Source organism: Pteropus vampyrus, unplaced genomic scaffold (assembly GCF_000151845.1).
Source record: "Pteropus vampyrus isolate Shadow unplaced genomic scaffold, Pvam_2.0 Scaffold1000004895, whole genome shotgun sequence".
NCBI lineage: Eukaryota > Metazoa > Chordata > Mammalia > Chiroptera > Pteropodidae > Pteropus > Pteropus vampyrus.
Window position 1 is genome coordinate 2,342 of NW_011919297.1, and position 6,648 is coordinate 8,989.

The 6,648-nt window shown below is 44.5% G+C and overlaps 1 long non-coding RNA gene across 5 annotated transcripts; it reads right to left on the minus strand.

The window, feature by feature from the left end:
• Positions 1-347: 347 nt before the first annotated feature.
• Positions 348-4,888, minus strand: LOC111735656. 5 transcript variants are annotated; one of them, XR_002778898.1, is made up of 3 exons: positions 4,488-4,888; positions 2,814-3,790; positions 348-1,328 (listed from the first exon to the last, which is right to left on the minus strand). It is a non-coding gene; the product is annotated as an uncharacterized LOC111735656 (long non-coding RNA). The 5 variants fall into 5 exon arrangements; XR_002778901.1 differs by lacking the exon at positions 348-1,328 and adding an exon at positions 1,558-1,572 and having other exon boundaries at positions 2,814-3,781; positions 4,616-4,888; XR_002778900.1 differs by lacking the exon at positions 348-1,328 and adding an exon at positions 1,558-1,572 and having other exon boundaries at positions 4,616-4,888.
• Positions 4,889-6,648: the final 1,760 nt, after the last annotated feature.

The following is a 6,648-nucleotide window of genomic DNA, read 5'->3' on the forward strand; positions in this document are numbered from 1 at the left end:
CCGGTCATGTGAGACTATACTAAACTTCTAAGCCACTTTAGTAAGCAGGGTCCAAAAATTAATAATAATATCAGCATAATTAATGGCCCTGCTATGGCTGACAATAGCGTGGTTAGCCAGGAATTTTCATTAAATCAAGACTCATACCAGTTACTGCCCCGCCTTAATTTTTTATTTCTATCCTTCACCTCTGTCTAATTAATGCTAAACTATCCCTAATAATACCAGAATGATTAACATAAAAACAGCAAGTTTCTCCTAATGCTACACACAAACCTCCTTGCTTAAGAAATAAGAGATCTAAACCTCTCCTATTCTGCAGTACTACTTCAGCTAAGGAATTAAGAGATGTTATTAGTATTCCTAATAGTTGTTAACTGGGTAGGAGTTAAGTCCTTTAACCCTTCATTATTAGACCCGACAGGACCTATGGCTATCGACGGTATCCGGACAGGCTTTTTTTGTATTGTCATTAACATTCCGGGATCATCTCCAGAAACATACAACCTTAATCCTCAAGTTTTCCCAGTCACCCAAGATGGATCTTCCCAATTTTTGACAGTAAAAACGACAGGATTGCATTTCCCTGCTGTGGCACAGGAAGACTGACTAGGTCGTGTAAGAGTCAGAAAGGGGTCTGTGCTCTTCCAAGGGGCTATGGTCTCACAACCCCAATGACCGCAATAATATTGGTTAGGCTTATTGCAAGTGCTTTGATCTTCTCTAGGACACATATATAACTGCACTTGTTGGATACCCTTTTTCATAATTTTTAACTCCACAGCCCCACCACGGTCCTGATCCTGCTAGCATCTGTTTTTTTGTTTGCTTATTTAATTCCTCCCCAAGTATATTACACAAATCTACATGAAATGTAGGCTGGTACATAGTCTGGTTTACTAATATGGAGATACCTGTTTCTGATTTAATCAATTCCCATTGAGCCTGTTGAGGTTGATGAGGGTTCCCATGTACATTGGTAATAACAACTAACCCTAACACAATTATTCCCGCGAGAGTCTTATCTTGAGTGGATCCTCTGTGGGTGTTGCTTTCCATTTCTCCTTTTCTGGGGGAGGTTGAGCTGCCTTAAGGCGAGTATGGTGAATCCAATGTCTTTTTCCTGCAACTTTGACAGCCGTTGGTGTGGTCAGGATTACTGGAAACGGACCATCCCACCGGGGCTCTAGGCTAGCAGGCTGAATCTTCTTTATCCACACCCAATCACCTGGATGCTGTGGGTGAGGTTGTGATGTCCCCGGAGTCGGTCTAGTAGCTTTAATCAAGCCCTTGACTTGATTTTGGGTTTGTTGCAAGGCCTGTAGAGACTTAAGGAGACTTGTGTTATTACTTATTGTAACCTTTTCAATTCCAATTTTAGGGAGTAAAGGGGGAGGTCTCCCAAACATTATTTCATAAGGGGAAATTCCCGTAATATGTGGAGTACACCGGGCCCGTAACAAAGCAAAAGGAAGAAGGCTCACCCAATTCTCCCCAGTTTCCAGCTTAAATTTAGTTAAAGTTTCCTTAAGTGTTCTATTCATCCTTTCTACTTGTCCTGAACTCTGAGGTCTGTAAATACAATGTAATTTCCAATTAATCCCTAATACCTTAGCTAACATTTGACTTGTTTGGGCAATGAATGCCGGGCCATTGTCAGACCCCAATGATAAGGGCAAGCCAAATCGAGGCACTATTTCTGTAATTAATTTCTTAGCTACTACTTGTGCAGTTTCCTTCTTTGTGGGGAAGGCCTCAGTCCATCCAGAATAGGTGTCAATAAATACCAGAAGATATTTAAATCCAAAAGTGCCAGGGGCAAATTCTGTGAAGTCCACTTCCCAATGCTCTCCAGGAGCTTGTCCTCTTAATCGGGTGCCGATATTTTTCTTTGGGATGGGGTGAGAGTTGACCTGTGCACATATTGGGCATCGTGCACTCACATCCCGAGCCTTTGAGGTTAGTCCAGGAATATAATAGTCTCTTTTTAGCAGTTCAATTAACTTAGTTCCTCCAAGATGGGTAGCGTTATGCATTTGATTGATTAAATGGCTGCCAAGAGCGGCAGGGAGGAGTGGCCTTCCATCTGGAATCCAAAGCCACCCATTTTCAAACTTCCCGTGCAGTTGCTTCCCCAACTCTATATCTTGGGGGCTATAGTTTGGAGCCTGTACCAAGGGGGGCACAAGAAGGGGACCAATTATAACGTTAGTCCCCACTGGTTTTCTGGCTACTTCCTTTGCTGTTTTATCTGCCAAGCGGTTTCCTTTTTCTGCCGCTCCTTTCCCTTTTTGATGGCCGGGGCAATGGATAATAGCCACTTTCTTAGGTAGCCAGATAGCCTCCAAAAGAGCCAAAATCTGCTCCTTGTTCTTAATTTCCTTTCCCCCTGATGTTAATAGTCCTCTTTCCTTGTACAGGGCTCCATGTACATGTGCCGTTGCAAAGGCATATCGGCTATCAGTGTAGATGTTAACAGTTTTCCCTCGAGCCCATTTAAGAGCTTCAGTTAATGCCATGAGCTCGGCCTTCTGGGCTGAAGTCCCTTGTCCGAGAGCCTGAGCCCAAACCACAGTGTCATCGGCAACTACCGCTGCTCCCTCATACCTGACGCCTTCTGTGACATAACTGCTTCTGTCCGTGTACAGGGTGGCGTCTGGGTTGAGCCAAGGCTCATCTCATAAGTCAGGTCTTACCCCAGTTATGCTTTCAAGCAGGTCACTGCAATCATGTACAGGTTCCTGAGGATCATCATCTGGGAGCAATATTGTCGGTTTAGCAAATGGAACCTGTGGAAGGTTTAATAAGAGTACCTGGTATTGGGTGATTCGAACGTTCGATATCCATCGCTCGGGTGGTCCCTTCAGGAGCCGCTCCACAAAGTGAGGTCCGATAACAGTCACAGGCTGCCCAAGCGTCAATTTGTGGGCTTCTTTCACTAGAACTGCCGTGGCTGCAACGGCCCTCAGACAATTAGGTCACCCTGCAGCCACGCAATCTAACCTTTTAGATAAGTGTGCAACTGGTCTTTTCCACGGTCCCAGCATCTGAGTTAATACCCCTAGTTATCTTCCAGAAGAATTGGGGTGCTTGTATTTTTCTTGTCACCTTTTGGTTGCTTGGGACACTCATTCTTCCAGTGCCCTTTCTGTTTGCAATATGCACATTGGTCTTTTTCAAGGCCAACCTGTTTACTTCCTGGTCCAGGTGGCCCGACAAATTCTGATCTTCCTCCTCGGCCCCTTCCTCTTCCTCTGCCTGGCATAGGTCCCTTCCCCACAAACATTATTTTCTGCACATTGTCTCTATTGTTGAAAACTTTCTGGGCTATTTCTAGCAATTTGGATAAATTCTCTCCCTCAAAACCTTCTAGCTTCTGTAACTTTCTCCTAATATCTGGGGCCGACTGGCTCACAAAGGCCAAATTAATGGCTCTTCTATTGTTGGGGTCCTCCGGGTCAATAGGTGTATACAAGCGGTAAGATTCTAATAGTCTCTCTAAAAATGCTGCAGGTGACTCATCCTTGGTCTGAATTACTTTGCTTACCTTGGACAGATTTATTGGTCTACGTGCAGCAGCCCGGAGTCCCTGTAGCAGGAACTGGCGATACCTTAGGAGAGCCTCCTTACCTTGATCCGTATTGGGATCCCACTGGGGACGCTGAGTAGGAAACACAGCCTGTATCCTGGTTAAGTCTGCTGTTGGCAGCCCATTCGGGTCCGTGACTTCTCTGGCTGCCTCCCGCAAAATCCTTTCTTTTTCCTCAGTGGTGAATAAAACCTGCAAAAGCTGCTGACAATCATCCCAAGTGGGCTGATGGGTAAAAAAATAGACTCTAGAAGGCAGGTTAATCCTTGTGGTTTTTCTGAAAAGGATGGCGTTTGCAATTTCCAATTATATAAATCAATAGTACTGAACGGCGAGTAGATGACAGTAGGCTCACCTCCACCTCCTGGAATCACCTTCAATGGGGCTTGAACAGATACTGGCTCTTTCAGGGAGGTTGAATCAGGGGAAGGTGGCCTACGACCCCTAGACCAGGTTACAGGAGGTTCTGGTCTTTCCGGAGGAGGACGTCCACTCCCATCACCATGATAGGGTGGTGGATACCAGTCATCCTCCGACGGAGGGCCCTGCAACACTGGTGGGGGCTTCTTAAGACCTTGGGGTATGGCTGCCATTACAGTAACGGGGGCGCGACTGCAATTCTGTAAGTACTTAGGGGCATCAGAAACAACGTCAATCCATACATCAATATAAGGAATTTGGTCAGGATGCCCCGGGTTCCCATAAACAACACCCCGAACCCGAAATGCAGTCTGTAAATTAAATGATCCCTCGGAGGGCCATCCTACTCCGAAGGTCGGCCAATCTAGTTGACAAAACCGCTGCAAATCAAAAGGGGTTACTAAAGAACCATAAGCCTTTGCCCTGTGACGGAAATCTTTAAAGTGATTAAGCATGCATTGAAGCGGTGTTAGCTTACCCTGTGATTGTCCCATAGTTCCACAGTAAAGCACACGAAGCAACACAAGAAAAACAGACACAGACTAACGAACCAAAAAACAAGACTGAGAAAACTGTCGTCACAGTCTCAGTCGACCGCCGACTTACTTGTCGTGTCCGACGTCCGCACGGTCCTGGGGCCCCTACCAAAAACTGCCTCAGCACTCCCAAGATCACGCTCCACAAAGCGAGAAACCACGGGCGGTGGGCTAGGGCAAGTGCCCTAGAGGCCTCCCCAACCGCAAATGGTCCAACGCCCTGGTGCACTGATCAATTTTCCCACAACGAGAAGATCTCGCTGGGGCCTCCAAATGTTGTGACCGAAATAACCAGGCCCAACTCGAGTGCTCTAGTCCAAGAGACAGTTTATTAGCCGGCGGCTGTCCTTGCAAAGGAGCAGCCCCGAGACACAGGGGCACAAAGGTTTTAAACCCTCGATTCCATCCCCCACATCCTTAATCTTTACACAAAAGACTATATCTCCTCCATTCATTAACTGATAACTAAGAGGTGGGTAAGCAAGCCGGGGTACAGAAGCAGAATACATCATTGTTAAAATATTTTGTACCTATAGGCAGTGATCCGGCCAGTAAATCCCTTTAGTTAATAAATTTTTAGCAGATAACTAACTAGAAGTGAGACATGGCGGTTAGCACGTACCATGTCTTATCCTTAACCTATTGTTTCTAAAGGTGAGGTCACTACAGTACCTACCAATGTAAAAGAAGTATATGTCCCTCTGGTTTACTTTTTATCCATTCCCAGAGATTTACCCGCTTTACTTTCTCCCACTCCCTTAATCTACCACCGATGAATCTTCCTTACATCTCCTTTGATTCTAATGTATAAAATAAGATGCAAAACTGCCATTCTCTGGAGCATTTTCTTAATCCAATGAGATTTTTGTTTCCTGGCAATTATCATCAGTTTGGCTCAAATAAAGTCATTAAAATTCTCTACAGATTTGGACATTTCTTACATTAACACTTTGTTTGGTGAGATGCTGCATAATTCCTCTGGTGTACAATCTCCCTCATTTCAATGGGTCAGTAAACCTGATTTTGTTAAACTGCGAGTTTGTTCTTAATGGTTTTAGGCTGTAGGCTGTATGAGCTAGACCACTCTCCATTAAACTCTTTTCTCCACTGCAGGCAAAGGAGTGTTTTTCCCCAACTTCTAAGGATATCTATTGGGTGATTCCTTAGTTATGAGTGGCACCAATGACTGAATTTATTCTCAATGACTGAAGGTCAAATTTAGCTTAATCCCCCTGTATAACTGCTGCTCACAGCTATCAAACTTGAGATGCTGGTGAAATGTCAAAAATCAATGCTGATCTAAAATATTTAATCAAAATTCAATGGGCTCTGTGTTGAGAGATAAGGCAAGCACTGTAAGAACATGAGTTTAGAAAGAGAAAGGGAGAAGAGCAGTGAGAAATAATTGTTATCTTTAGAGTTTTGTTACCGAATTCAAGGGGTTCATTTTTCCTGCATGTGTCAAAGCCAAAAGAAGCACAGACAGGCACTTGCAACAAAGAAAGTAGAGGTTTATTTAAGGAAATGGCACCAGGCCCAGAGACACAGGTGAACTAGTGCTCAAAGACATGGCTCACAGATGGCCTATAGGGGTTAGGTTATATAGGGGAAAACTCTTTAGTAGCTAAGGGAGTTGAGCTCATGGGCTCTTCTGATTGATCAGGGCTAGGGTAGGAGGCAGTTGATCATTACATTGGGTCCTGATGTCAGTCATGGTATCATTCTGTCTGGTTTCAAGGGGATGCTGGTAGGGTCATCCTACCTTCATGAGTGTGGAGCTGCAAGATGGTATCTTTAATTTGACAAAAACTCTGTTTCTGTGGTCAACAGACCTGAGGCTTTGTTCCTAAGACTGTTTGATGCTGACATTAAGGGAGCGGTAATGCAGTATGCAGAAAGATAATGAAAGAAAAGAAGCAAGTGAGCCTGAGGCCTGTTTGAATCAAGGAGAAAGAGAAGCGAAAACGTCATTTTAAAGAAGTGAAGATTTTCAGTTACAGTTTTACCCTAGAACCAAGTCTTTACAAAGTTGTCTGACCCTGAAAAACTACCAACCCCAACCTTCACTCCCATCATACTGAACTTCTCTCAAATTCCCTCTGA